A 15577-nucleotide genomic window follows, 5' to 3' on the forward strand; every position below is an offset into this window, starting at 1 on the left:
TCCCGCAAATATCAAGTAACGTAACAAATGTGTTTGATTCTGCTTCCAATATGACAGTTTTGGTTAATACTCCACATGCCTACAGGACTTTGCAATGTTAACACAGCAGAACTCAGACACCTGTATAAGTGTAGTGAAATAAAAACAGTATTATTGTGTCATATGTATGCCTCACTTTTGTTTCGACACAGTTCAAGACTCGGGAGAAAAGTTTTACACCTGGTGTTCTACATGGCAACTTCACACACAAGAACTTTTTGCCGACACTACTACAACCTACATAAGTAAGGTTTTCCTGTGTTACTTTCAAGTAATTCACTTAAGCTATTCCTGGTTTAATTGTAAGATCTGTACTTCCCACTTTCGTATCAACAGCCTCAAAATGCATATTGTAGACTTCGGGATATGTTACAGGTCAGTGTCACACCAAGATTGTGGAGAAAGGGGGGGGGGGGGGCGGCATGTCACTCTGCAACAAGTGTTTACCAATAAATATGTGGCGGAAAATTACGGGTACAGGACGGCTCAACATGTGGAAAATGAGATTTTCATTATTCGCTCACTGTATTTAACATTTATTACTTCTTTAAAATCGCACAACAACTTCAATATAACACAGTTTAATCACTCATCTGCACACTTATTTCGCAATAATGTCACTTTTAAACTGCAAATCCTCTAAGAGCTCTCTTGAATCTTCACGAGTCTCTCCCAACAGCCTTGATGTGGATAGATACGTACAGCAACCAGAACTGTGTCTGCAAAATCACAAGGATTGTTAAACAATTTTTGCTGTCACTAATTACAAGCAATATAATTGACAGAGTAGATTGCTAATATTTGCTGTAATGAAAGCCACTCAATGGGGTATATTTCACATTTGCAAAAACGATCTCACATAAGTAATTAAGTCCATCGAAACACTTAGAAACTAACCTCTCGTCTGACGAAAACGGTCTAAAGACGCAGTGGCAATTTCTCCAGATCTGCTGACAATGATATTTTGAGTTATCACTTTACTGAGTGACTGAAATGTAGTTCGGGTACCTGAGAACATAACAATATGTTAGAATTCATTTTCTAAACACGAACTATTACGGTACTGTATGGCTACTTACATATTAATTACACTATTAATATTTTCACAGTTGTTTCTTTAATACAAGATTAAAGCCAACGGAAGAACAAACGTAAAACATACTTACCAATGACAGGTTTGTTGAGATGCAATTTTCTGTGTGGACAGATGTAGCTTTTTCATTCGGTGGTAAGTCGCAGAAATCGCAGGAGTCACAGAAATCACAGAAGTAGCAGAAATCGCAGAAGTAGCAGAAGTCACAGAAATCGCAGAAGTCACAGAAGTAGCAGAAGTCACAGAAGTCGCAGAAATCGCGGAAGTAGCAGAAATCGCAGACTTAGGTTCCTTAACTGCGACTCTTAACTGCGACAAATCACAGTTAAGAATAACAGATACTGAAAAGTATCATTCACAGAAATCACTGATATCGGAAAATCGCAGTTTAGCCCATCATTACTGACTAGAATGTGGGACGCGCTGGCGCCATGATGGTGAGGACCGGTGTTTTTCTGTAGAAGCTTTAGCCAGGGAACTGACAAGGGGAGGCCACGACGTTTGGAACGCGGATTTACTGCAAACGTCGTGCAATCATAGTAGTCCATTAAGACAACAAAATGTGTAAGCAGTAGCGCGTACTTCTCAAGCGTTACTCATAAAATCGCAAGATAATTTCGGTCGTCGAATATATATATCTGCGCGTGGTCAATTTAACCATGAAGCGGCTGCAGACGTGGGGTGCTGGCACGGTAGCTCAGAAGCCGGCACGGTAGCTCAGCGTGTGCGGTGAGAGGGCTAGCTGCCCTCTGTAATAAAAAAAACTTAGTTAATGGATCAACAACGAACTGAAACGGGTGTCTTTCGACGTCCGCCCTAGCAGATACAACGAACGAAAACGAACAAAATGAGTTTAAAAAAAAAAAAAAAAAAAAAAAAGAGCGTGTTCGGTCAGAGCGTTAGCTACCCTTTATAATAAAAAAACTGAGCGAACGGATCATCGACATACTGAATGGGTGTCATTGGACGCCCGCCATGAACAAATTCAACGAACAATATAGAACAAAATTTAAAAAAAAAAATGTTTGGCGTTCAAGCTGCTGGATCACTGGATCGAGTTGCGTTCGTCAGTTTTTTTTTATTTTCAACACAGTCATATTCTTTATTATTTATATTACAACTAATATAATGGGGTAAGTACGTGTAATCGGTTGAAATTTTATTAAATTTACAATGTTCTTTGGCAGTCTACTAATTTTTATTATCACAAATAATGTAATATTCATAACTATCGACTAGTAAACGACCAAATGCATGAAGTCATACTGAAAATGTATGCTTGTCCGTTATTTCAGAAATCCCTTATACCTGGAAGGAGCCCGAAACGACTTGTTACCTCCAAGTTTTGGCCGGCGCAGACGGCTTTCGAAAGATGTATAATTAGTCGTCGCTTTCGACATTACGAGTACAAGTTGCAGGATGGTATTTTTCGTAAAAACATGGAAAACATAAAGTTAAACGGCACCAGCTCCATTGAATAAATGCTATGTTTCCGCATACACAAGGTTTTTTGACGTTTTCTGTGGAAAAACAAACCTTGTTAACATTTTCAAAAACCTCTCTTTCAGACGATAGTTTGGAAGCAAACCATGCATAACGCAGTATTTCCTTAAAAATTGTATTTTAATAGCGTCTTAAAAAAAACTTTTGTTCTATATTGTTCGCTGAACTTCTTCAGGGCGGACGTCCGATGACACCCGTTCAGTTTGTTCGTTCGTCTGTTCGCTCACTGACGTTTTACTGTCCAGCGCCATCTGTCGGACATGTTTTGAACTTTTGTATTTTTTTGGTTCTAATAAACCCCATGTCATTCGAAGCATGTGTGTCAATTTTTACCTCTCTATCTACATTATTCCGTGATTTATTAAGTTTTCAAATTTATACTGACTTTTTGATCACTCGGTATACTCGACGACCGAAATTATCTTGTGATTTTCTCAGTAACGCTTGAGAAGTACGCGCTACTGTGTACACATTTTGTTGTCCTCATGGAGTACTACGAGTGTACGAAGTTTACAGTAAATCCGCGTTCCAAACGTCGTGGCCTCCCCTTGTATCAATGTGGGATCCGCTCATACCAATGTTAATGAGGTTCTCAAGTACCATTTCTCGTGTGCACGATGGGTGCCTAGGATGCTCAATGAACACAAGATCATGCGTGTTCAGGCTGCCACATCATTTCTGGCGTGATATAACGCTGAAGGACACGACTTTCTGACTCGTCTCATCACAAGACGAAACCTGTGTCCATCACTATCAACAAGAAAGCAAAAGACAATCTTCAGAATGGCGACACACATCTTCTCCAGCCAATATGAAATACAAGTCTCAGCCATCTGTCAGAAAGGTCCTTTTCACCCTCTTCTGGGATATTAATGGGCGATTTTGGCCGCTTGGGATTAGCCGAGCGGTCTAAGGCGCTGCAGTCGTAGACTGTGCGGCTGGTCCCGGCGGAGGTTCGAGTCCTCCCTCGGACAAAGGTGTGTGTGTTTGTCCTTAGGATAATTTAGGTTAAGTAATGTGTAAGTTTAGGGACTGATGACCTTAGCAATTAAGTCCCATAAGACTTCACACACATTTGAACATTTTGCATGGGCGATTTTGGAGCACCGTCAGCAATGGGGTGAAAGAGTGAACAGTGCCCGATACAGCGCCATCTTGGAGAATGACCTAAAGCCAGGAATACGGAGCCGTCGCAGAGGACTTCTGTCCACAGGCGTTCTTTCCCTTCACGACAACGCCCGCCCCCACACCACCGCTGCAACTCTTGCCACCATTCGGAGACAGATTTCTCGTCGTACTGTATTCCCCATACAGCCCTGAGCCCGTTCCTTCGGACTGCCATTCGTTTGAGTCCTGAAGGACCTTTCACAGGACGATGATTTGGAAGTGATGATGAGGTTAAAGAAGCGGTGCATTTTTGGTTGCGGGCGCAACCGAAAAACCTTTTATTCGAATGGCATAGAAAAGTTGGTGCAACGGTATGAGAAGTGTATCGAAAAGGAGGATAGTTACGTTGGAAAATGACATCTTGTTTGTATCTGTAAGTGATATAATGCTTCACAAATAATAGTTTACTGTTACTATTTGAATCATCCTCGTAGTACTGAACCACACGCAAAACATTTTTGCACATAAAATCTGGTCGGAGACGTAAAATTACGTAGTTTTGGTTTATTTCAGTGTCACAAAAGTAACTATCAAAATTTTAGTGACCCATAAAGTTCTTATCATATGAGTACATGTACAGCACTAACAGGAAAGAGAAGGGAATCAGCGGAAAACTGCTCCTACATGGGCACAAAAAAGGCTGATATGGTCCTGTTTAAAAGTAGGGGTACCAGTAGCCTCATTCCATCTTCCTCGGCACGTTTAAAAATTTTCCCGTAGGTTTAATCTTGCGGATACATTTTTGATTTTTTGAGCTGAGAGAGAAGGAGACAGTGGCCGCAGAAAAGACACGGAAAAGTAACAAATACTGAAAGATCGTAGACAGTGTTGTGGTATAGAAAGAGTGAAGGAGACAGTGGCAGCGTGAGAGAAATAAAGGGACACAGAGGCAGTGGAACATAGTTGACAGTGACAGAATAGTGATGGAAAAGGCAGAAGGAGACAGTGCCAAGGGGACAGGCATAAAGAGAGGGAGAAACTGGAAGTGGGTGATAGATAGTGATAATGAGAGACAGAGTCTGTGACAATGAAGGAGAGAGAGATAGTGACAGTGAGTAGAGACAGCAGGAGAGGGAACGTAGGAACGAGATATTAACATTAAGAGGGAGTAAAAGGATGACAGCGACAGTGAGAGCACACTGTAGTAGTAGGACAAAACGAAGGGAACTGTAGCTGTGGGATGGGAGACAGGGGCAGTTAGTGAGACACAAAGAGATAATGACAATGACGTGGGCCGAATGAGTGGTTAAGAGAGGGCAACTGGGAGTGGATGGGTATGAGTGACGCATAGCGATGGCCTAGTGGGTAACAGCGGGTCGCAGTTGGGGGAAATTGTGAGAGTGAGAGAAGGGTTGCATGTTAAAAAAAGGCGCAAATACGTTCGCTTGTCAAAATGTTTAGGTAAAAGGTGCTGTGGAAAGCAGAATGAGGCAACTGGTATCTCTCTTTTCACTCAGGATCTTTTAATAAGCAGGAACATTTTACTCTTAGTTGTGCTCCGATAGGATCAATTTTCCTCTGGTCTAGGAATATACTACAGTCCTCTATGAACAGTTCTCATAATGACTAATTTCAGCGGGCATGGAGGCACTTAAGCAAATGTTCTTACTACGCTACATACGGAAATGGAATGGGAAGAGTATGTGGTGTAACAGGAAACGTTCGATGCCTTAAACTCCACTGTCACTATCAAAGTATAGATGCAAATGTGGATGTAGATTCCAAACGATACGAAAAGACTGAGATGCGCATTTAATGGAAGATGGGTGGATAACATACGAAAAAGTCGTAAGAGTGGCTTGGAAAACTGTACTGAATAGAAAAACATAGACCAATACTTTATCCATCAGTTGGGTGTCAAATGAGTGATGATGTAAATTCAAATGGTTCAAGTGGCTCTAAGGACTATGGGACTTAACATCTGAGGTCATCAGTCCCCTAGACTTAGACCTACTTAGACCTAACTAACCTAAGGACTTCACACACATCCATGCCCGAGGCAGGATTCGAACCTGCGACCGTAGCGGTCGCTCGGCTCCAGACTGTAGCGCCTAGAACCGCACGGCCACTCCGGCCGGCAACAAGAATGCCACAGTAAATTGTCATTGGCTGGCCACATTCATAAAATGTGGGCGAGCTTGTCACACCGTGAGCAAATTAAGATCCTCTCGCTAAAATCTTTGTAAAAACATTTGACATGGCACAGAACTTTAAAACTTTAATCACATTCGTCCGAGTGTTGCCCAAAAGAGATGGCAGGTCCGCTGGCAAGTCAGCCGCGGCCCGCAGGTCAGAAAATAAAACGCAATCCAATAAAACGTGGCGCACAGTGACCTGGACGCCACAAGCACCACACATTGGAGGGTCCTCCCGCCGGAGCAGGAAGCTATGCGTCATAGGGCAGTCATTTCCAGCCACTCATCCTCCCACCGGCGCATGACTCGTGAGCTCAACAGCGAGGTGAATGCGTGCAGGGGTATAGCACACTGAGATACTTGTGGATCAAGAAACGCCTCCTTGGCTGCGAGATCTGCCCTTTCATTCCCAGTAATGCCGACATGCCCCGGAACCTAGCAGAAAGCCACCACCTTCCCCAGTCGCTGTAGTTGGAGGAGGGCATCCTGGATGGTCTGGACTATTTTACCTGCTGGATACAAACGTTGCAAAGAGTGAAGGGCACTTAGTGAATCGGAACAGACAAGAAATTTAGGACAGGAAGAATGTCTCATCTGCTCCAGTGCTCGCAAGATCGCAGACAATTCTGCATCAAAGACAGTAAAAGTCTGAGGCAGTCGGACCTTGAGGACACGATCCGGAAAAACAACAGAGCAACCAACGGAATCCCCTTGTTTCGACCCATCTGTAAAAACAGCTACATAGTCGTGGTGCTCAGATAAAATGGCAGAAAATGCTACATTAAAAACGGTGGCAGGAGTGCAATTTCTCTTGTACTGCAGTAAATCTAAAATCCCTCCGGGCCTCTTCAGTAACCAGGGTGGCAGGCGGTTAAAACCCAGGATTTGGGGTTGTACAGACTCCACACCGAGCGACTCCAGCACACGTTGCACACGGATCCCAAACGGCAACATAGCCCGGGGGCGGTGGGAAAAAAGGCGGTCCAGAGGTGGATGAGCAACAAGATGGCGAGCAGGCGAGGTGGGAGCTGCAAGAAACTTCCAAGCCTGGCGCACCAGCAGGAGCTGCCGCCGTATGGTAAGTGGCGGTTCCCCAGCCTCAGCACAGAGGCTGGGTATGGGACTGGTCCGGTAAGCGCCCGTGGCCAGTCGAATCCCAGCATGGTGGACAGCGTCAAGGATCTGCAAATAAGACAGCCTCGCTGACCCATACACTGTGCACTCATAATCCAGCCGTGAACGCACAAAAGCTCCATAAAACTGAAGGAGACGCGCCCTGGCCGCTCCCCAAGACCTGTGGCTGAGGCACTTGAGGATGTTCAGTGCCTTCAGGGTTCTGGATTTCAAGTTGCGTAGGTGTGGCAACCATAACAACCGGGAGTCAAAAATTAGGCCCAGAAACCGCCCTGTGTCTCTAAAATGTAGGACAGTATCCCCTATATGCAAGACAGGCAAAGTAAAAAGACGACGAGAACGATTAAAATGAACACAAACACACTTATCGGCAGAAAACCGAACGAGGAAGGTGGAAGTGTGGCTCATAAGAAGCAACTTTCACATAGCAGCAAATGTCCGCATCACCGCGCAAACGCCACAAAGGTAGGCATACGACTAGCCATCCGAGTCGAAATGTCGGCAGGAATAATGGGCAAGACAATACCGCAGAGTTTCTTCCGGCATTTTTTGGGATGAAAACGTGTTGCGTCTGGCAGTGCAAGTGCTTGTTTGACAAGTGTCACACATAGGTTGGCACCAGTGCACACTGCAGGGTCTAGATCGCCCTACATCGGCGTGTCAACAAACGGCGACACCCTTGCATTTGGTAGTGTGTGGATCAGATAGGAAGTGGAGGACATTTCTTTGGAGGAAAGGGCTGACATGCACTGTGCTTGTAGGGCGGCGGGTGGAAAAGCTCTCGCCTCTCAACGGTAGTACGTTCAACGGTCATCGAATCGTCGAGAAACAGATCCATGCACTTTCACTCTCATTGACAGGTCCCTAAGAGAGACATATGCATCTGAGATGAGTTCTCCAATATCAAGGTATCTTAATAGCGCATCTGTGTTTCCGGTCTACATTGAAACCAGATGCGAACATTTTGTGATATAGGTGCGAAGGCCAGACAGATGCAGTCGTCAACAGACAACGGGTGCACCAGGTTGCTGTAAAACACGCCCTCAACATGCTAGTGGAGTGTTAATCGATGACTGATGACCTAAGATGTTAAGTCCCATAGTGCTCAGAGCCATTTGAACCATTTGTTAATCGAAAAATAGATGTAAGCCATTCCATGGCCTGGTGTGTATGGAATGAAGATTATTTGCACCTTTACCGTCTTCAGAAAGTTCAAGCCCTTAACCTAGAAGATTTTCCGCATCGCTTTGACATCTACTAGTGATTTTTGCAGAAGTGTGCCATTCAACCTGAATTCTCACACTTTGTACGTTTTACGGATGAGCAGTCCTTACAAGGGAAGATGCGTTTAACAGCCACAATCAACACGTGTGGGCATGTGGAAATCTGCCCTCTGCCTTTCATTGTGATCACTGAGAGTGCTTTGCCGGCAACGTTTGAGCTGATTACGTAGGCGATAATTTGACTGCTACATACATGATTCCCTGACGACTGAACATAAACGGATATTTAATCTTCATAAGGGAAACACTGCCAGGGTCATTGGAACATATCCTAGTCAACATGTGACAGCACATGTGTTACTAACAAGATGGTGCACCTGTGCACTTCGCTCATGTGGGCGAAATTATTTGGATGAGTGTATAAAGAACTTGATTTTGTTTAATTTTAATTCTACCATTGTTAAGAATATGTCTTACCATATTTAATTCATTTCATAGGGTTGGTTGGTTTAAAATGGGGGGGGGGGGGGGGGGAAGGGGACCAAACTGCAAGGTCTTCCGTTATTTTGATAGGGTTGAGGTTAATGAAATAGGAGATGAAGAGGAAATAAAAAATGTTCGGCTCTAGATAAAATACTGTTTCCTTTTTTAATTGTGACAACACTAAACAATTTTAAAACATAGTTATCAATTAGTTTAATATTCAATTTACGATCATAAGATGAAAAATCTCTTCCATCAATGTGAATAGTATCAAAAGTTGTATAAAGTTGAAAACAGTTAGGATGAATCCAACCATCACCTATATTAATATTAATTTCTGTTTCCATGTTAGAAACATTTAAATTATTTTTAGTTTTCTTGTTAACAAGAAATGAGAGAAAATGATAATTCTCGATTTGGTTCATGGTTTTGTTATAGGAGTAACCTATTCATTTCAGAAAATAAACTGTTACATAATCACCATTAAAGTAAATCAAGTCATAATTTTCATCAGTTGTAGTTATTTCTAAATTCTAAATAGTATCAAAAATTGAAATATTTATAGAATGATTTGGTTCATAAATTATAGGACCACCAAGTACAGCACTAGGTTTAAATGAAGTAATAATATTAGTTTCTCGAAGAAAATGATCATTATGTTGAACAAACATTCCATCACCTAGATTAAAGTTCAAATGGAATAATTTTAGATACATCTTTAGCAACAGTTTTATACTAGCTGCAATAATTTGATTATTAAATCCTAGCACACTTGCAACATTATCTTCTTTTATATCCATGCATAATTCTTTATCACTTTGAATAACAATTCTATTTAAAATTTTATCTGCCGTAATACGAATATTTGGATTTTTTGAATGAATAAATTTTTCTGAATTTTTCAAACTATATTGACCAACAGGAATTTCTACTGTTCCTCCATCACAGTTAAGTTTATTATTTTTTGATGTTGTATTTGGAGTAAAAAAGGTAGAATAAAAACCAAGTACTGCAACTCTTATAAGTTTCTATTATTGGAACAGTTAATCTCTTTTTTCAGAACAAATGAATTATCACTGAATCGAAATAACCTATTCTTTTGTGTTCATAGAATTTTAGGTAATTAATGAGAGTCACATCAATTAATGAGAGATTGGGAATCAAAAATAAGAATTCCAGTAAAGAAATCAGAAAGTAAATGTGGTAAACTGTAACCAAAATCTATTTGATGTGCAATAATAGGATCAATTGGGTGTGGAAATACCAACAATTCCACAATACAAATTAGTTGATGAGATCCCACTAAGTATGACTACACATTAAGAGAATAAGAAATAAATAATTTATTACAAAGCTACGAGAAAGTAAGAAAATTAAAAGAACAGTTGTTACAAGAATAACTATAAGTCAAACAATGTTAGAGTTTGTCAGTCTTAGTGAAGATTTGGATTAAGACCTGTTGACCAATTTAAATATGTTGGTAATTTTCCAGTAGAATTCGATGGTGATAAATTAAAAACTTGTGAGAGAGAATATGAAGGAACAGATGGATTAATGAAACTTTTAACTAGAAAACAAATAACTATGAATGATTTAGGTAGAGAATTTGATTCTCTCGCTTTACAAAGTTGTGTTACAAATGCTGTATATAATTATTGTAATCCAAATAAAATAAAATCAAGTAAAGGAAATAAACAAAATAATTTGATAAAAACCATTATTGAAGACTATTTTCTAGTTTTTTCAGAAAGAAATCTTAATGATTCACTTGAAAAAGTTGGTGAAGGTTTAATTAAAAAATATTCAGAAAAACCACCTGAATACATTTGGATGGATGATGTTTGTCAATTAACTGACAGATTTGGAGTAATCCATGAAGAAGAATCAGCTAGAAATAAGAGTTATCACAATGGAAAAGTTGGAATAAATCAAATGTTAACTAATAAATTTAGTGGTTTTATTATTAATGATAAAAACGATTTCCTTAGTTAATTAGTTTTTGAATAATTTGCCACACACATTTTGAAAGAGTGAAAAAGGATTATTTAATACGTTGATTAACAAACTTCCATTCGAAATGCATCTTACAGGATATCAGTTTTGTGGTCCAGGAACAAAATTAGAAGAAAGATTAGCTATAGGAGATAAAGCAATTAATTTATTAGATGAAGCTTGTAAGGAATGTGATATTTCCTATAGAGATAACAAAGATTTAGAAGAAAGACATGAAGCTGATGAAAAACTTCAATTATTTGCAAAAGAGAGAATGTATTCAAGTGATTCCTCCTTAGGAGAAAAAATTGCTGCAACTGCAAGCAGAGGAAAAATATATGGAAACTGAAAATTAGGATTGGGTTTAGATGTTGTTAAAAATGGATGGGGACTACAAAAATATTCTTTATTAATTTTTTATCTTTATAAATGAATAACTTTACAACTGATTTTACTTTGCTGTGTAGTGGAAAAATTAAACCCAAATCAGTTAAACTCAATAATGAGCACTTAAACAGTATTGCACCATTTTTATTTGATGCACAAAAAGAAAAGGTAGAGAAAAAAACTGGTAAAAATTTTGTTTTATTAGCTATTCCTGTTGTGGAAAAGACTGTTGAGTATCTAACAAAAGAGAAGGATGGTAAGGGATTAACACAACATAAAGGTGAGTTTTTACCATTATTATTGGCTGTATTACAATATTTAACTACTCTTGTTCACTAGATAGTGAATCTGCAGCAATTGCAAATGCAGTTATTAATATGAGAAAGGTAATAATGAATATAAGAAGATGATCTTGCAATGGAAAAGAAAGTAATTGAAAAAAAATCAGAGAGATAATCACCCAGTTTAATAGTCCCTTATCGAGTAGAATTAGTTAAACAATTAAAATTCGCTTCGTTTTTATGATTGATGAATTACCTAATGAACCAAAAAATTTATAATGTGGAATAATAAATTTAAATAATTCCCCATATAGGGTAAAAGAAATACTTTTGAATTCCTGGGTGGAGTGGGCTTTCCATGCAATGACCTCTTGAAGAACCAGTGATTTCCCATCAAGTACGAGAAGAGCTGCTGTTGGGGAGACAGTGAATCCCAACTGGGAATATTTGGGGATATTCTGGACAACCTCTCTTTAATGATTTCCAAAAGGAGTTATGAGCTACACTATTTTCGTCACATGTGTTTGTTCGCTGAGTCAGAGATTCTTTGAAACATTCGAGGATTCGTTTATATCTTAAGTTACCTTGATGTGGTCTTCACCTCAGAGTAGTCTGGGAACCTCCGACTTATTAAATATTTTTCTTATCTGTAGAATAACATAGATTTTACTAAAAACGAGGACTTGGTAATACCGATCTTTTAAGGCTTTTATTGCGTCTTCAAATACTATACCTATTAGATGATAAGTATCCTATTCCAGGAGACCTACTGTGTAACGAATAATAAACTTTTTTTTGCAGTACATACATATGTACTTTATTGACATAAATTTCTTGTAATTGGTATTCGTTGACTGCGTGGTTGATGCAGAAGACTCTTTGCTGTCTTTGACTAATTTGCCTATCAAGACTCCAAAAACATCCTCAACTCACTTGTAACAGCATGGACATAAGGCGGATTACGTCATACAAGTAGTAAAACTCGCACTTTCTTAGATAATAAGTACAATTTCAAATTCTGAACGATTATCCTGGAAAACAAAAATGCTTATAATTCTACTAATAAATCTTGTTCATTTATACCCAAAATTAGTACGATATCTCACTTCCACTCAACGAAACTATATATTTCTCAACTTTGGCTACAAAATACCCTTGCAAATACCACAAGGTAGGTGGACGACTGCTTAATATTCAGTGTATGATCTCACTGAAATTCCCTTAGAGATTGGTGCCTTGTTTTCTCTTCTGTATCGTTTGTAAGTATGTGCTAATGAACATGGAACTATTCATACTGTGACACAAGACGTTCAGTATAGCTAATGAACACATGTGGATGAGGAAATCAGATGCTAAATAATCGTTGCAATTGACAGTGAAATCCTACAGCTGACTTATTTCGCACAATGCAACTAGCTTTTGTTGGTTTATTTTTTATTGACTTTAGATGTGAAAAAGACCTCTGGCGGCAGCTGCTGTGTACAATGATTATACTGCTGACAATTTTATTGGCTATCGTTTGACTGCAATAGCATCCTGTAATCGTTTTCATGAAGGTAAAACAGGCCTACCATTTATGCCTGCTAAGGTTGAAAATGGTCTATGGCCGAAACTAGTAGCACTGCACAAAATAAAAGTCAGCTGAAGGCTTTCACCATGAATTTCAACGTTCAGTGTAGCCTCTTGTTAATGGAGTGTGGTACTCACTGCTCTTCATCATTTGGATGTAGTGAGCACTTGCCATCGTTGACGTTCCACAGAAGCTGTGGGCCATCGTAAAGGGCACGTTTACCTGAAACATTGAGAATCGTAATTAATGTGACGGCCGTTGATCAGACACGTGGATGCACGTGGAGCATGCTGTAGTAAAAGAAGGTTACTATACAGCTTATACAGGACACAACGACGATAGAAAGTCAGGAGAGAAGCGTCAGCTTTCAAAAAAGTGAAAGGAAACATTCTTTATTCCTCTACTGTTCAAAGTGCATACTGAAAGAGTGAATAAGGTAATAAGAGAAAGGTTCAGAAGAAGGACTAAAATTCAAGGTGAAAGGATATCAGTGATAAGCTTCGATGACGACATTGCTATTCTCAATGAAAATGAGGGAGAATTAAAGGATCTGCTGAATGGAATAGTCTACTGAGCGCAGATCACAGATTGACAGTAAATAAATGAAAGACAAAAGCACTGAAGGGTTGTAGAAATTAATCAGTCAACAAATATGACAACAAAAATAGAGACCTCGTGGTAGATGAAATGAATGAGTCCTGCTACGCAGGCTGTTGTGGTCGAGCGGTTCTAGGCGCTTCAGTCCAGAACCGCGCTGCAGCTTCGGTCGCTGGTCCGAATCCTGCCTCGGGCATGGGTGTGTGTGATGTCCTTAGGTTAAGTTAGGTTTAAGTAGGGGACTGATGACCTCAGTTGTAAAGTCCCATAGTGCTCAGAGCCATTTGAACCAGTCCTGGTATCTTGGAGGTAGAATAACGTAAACGAAAGAAACAAGGAGGACGCAATAAAGAGATTAACACAAGCAAAGAGGGATTTACTCACACCAAAAAGTCTGCTGTATTAAACATAAATCTATGATACAAATTGCTGCGACTGTATGTCTGGAACACACACCGTTCAGGCGCATTAATGTAACGACCGCCTATGTTCGACGACAGCGTGCAATAACTACGCACGAACGGCAAGTGGCAGCTCCAGCAGTGGAGGGTATAAAACGAGTGTCGGGAGGTACACGGAAAACAGTTCATTCGTTATGGTAAAGAGGAAACGGAGCGATTTATCTGACGTTTAAAGTGCATGATCATTGGCTTTCGGACCAAAGGTGGAAGCATTGATGAAACAGCTAAGTTGGTAAAATGCTCACATGCCGCCGTGGCTTAAGTATAACGTGCATGTGAAAATGGCGCTATCAAAAACCACTGCCGTCACACTTTGTTGTACTATGGGCCATAGAAGACTAGAAGACTGTGGAGATGTTGTGAGCGTGGGGTTGATCTGCTATTCTGTTACTCTGCGCAACGGATTAATCTGAGATGTACCCTTTACCCTGTGGCTCCTGCAAGATGCAATTTCCACCCCCACACTACTACAGAAGTCAGACAGACGCTCCTAACGTTCTAAAGAGAAATGCCTGAAAAACTTTCAGCAATAAATATCTTCTGGAGTCGTCCACTGTAAGGAAATGACACAAAAATTCACAAAATTTCTTACGTAACTAGTGGGATACTTGGGTACAGGAGTAGTGCTAGTTAGTGTAAGAAAAATATGAAACTAACGAAAATTATTATTTATTTCGCAATTATTCTGAGAAATCACAATGGCACTTTTAGTTATGAATTGAGCAAGTTATATCCTGGTTCTTTTCGGAATGTGAAGTTACCTCTCAAGGATAGGATTCGCTAATGAAATTTCTATACAAAGTTTAAGATGGTTGTTGACTTGCCAGAATGGCTGAGAGGCGCGCCTACTCAACTTGAATAATTATCCTTTAGAATGTTGCTAGGTACGGTCGAGGCTGTCGCGTGTGAAATGCAGTGAAGTGTACTGTTGTGGAGGAAATATGGGGCTCGCGATAGCTGTAGCGCACAATACCGTAAGCTGCGATGACTGATGTCTGCGCCGCTCGCTGCTGACAAACAAGATAACTCTCGTTCTATCTGGATTGACCTTCGCCAATCAAACTCTCCCTGCGCCTTGATGAAGTCGAGGATTCCTATTCGCCCCTAGTCTAACTATTGGCGTGGTAAGCCGGTCAGATAACCAGTCCACCGCGATGCCACTCAAAATTCGCTCGCACGCTTTTAACTATAACTCTGTCCGTTCACTCCGCACAATAAGTGTGTCGGCCAACACAGTGAATAGAGTCACACTTCGATTCGCTCTCGACAGAGGTGCTCTTCCAGTGAAGTACTGAGGAGAGACTTGTTCCTCGCTCCAAGAGCGACAAAGGAACGGCGCCTCTCGACGCCAGACGTGAAGGGGTATATCTTTCGGTCTCTTCCATTACTCCTTCAGCTCAAGGCATCAGAAATATCGTCTGCCAATCAGCATTGCTCTTCTAAAACGGGAGAATGACGTTTCGTTTAAGGCGACCAATCCGGAAATCTGTAGTATCGGCGTTTGGCGTTTGC

General features: G+C 40.4%; 1 long non-coding RNA gene across 1 annotated transcript; it reads right to left on the bottom strand.

The window, feature by feature from the left end:
- Positions 1-632: 632 nt before the first annotated feature.
- LOC126452536 (uncharacterized) lies at positions 633-1301 on the bottom strand. The gene is made up of 3 exons (XR_007584667.1): positions 1206-1301; positions 937-1047; positions 633-758 (listed from the first exon to the last, which is right to left on the bottom strand). It is a non-coding gene; the product is annotated as an uncharacterized LOC126452536 (long non-coding RNA).
- Positions 1302-15577: the final 14276 nt, after the last annotated feature.

This window comes from Schistocerca serialis, unplaced genomic scaffold, assembly GCF_023864345.2.
Source record: "Schistocerca serialis cubense isolate TAMUIC-IGC-003099 unplaced genomic scaffold, iqSchSeri2.2 HiC_scaffold_897, whole genome shotgun sequence".
NCBI classification, from domain to species: Eukaryota; Metazoa; Arthropoda; class Insecta; order Orthoptera; family Acrididae; genus Schistocerca; species Schistocerca serialis.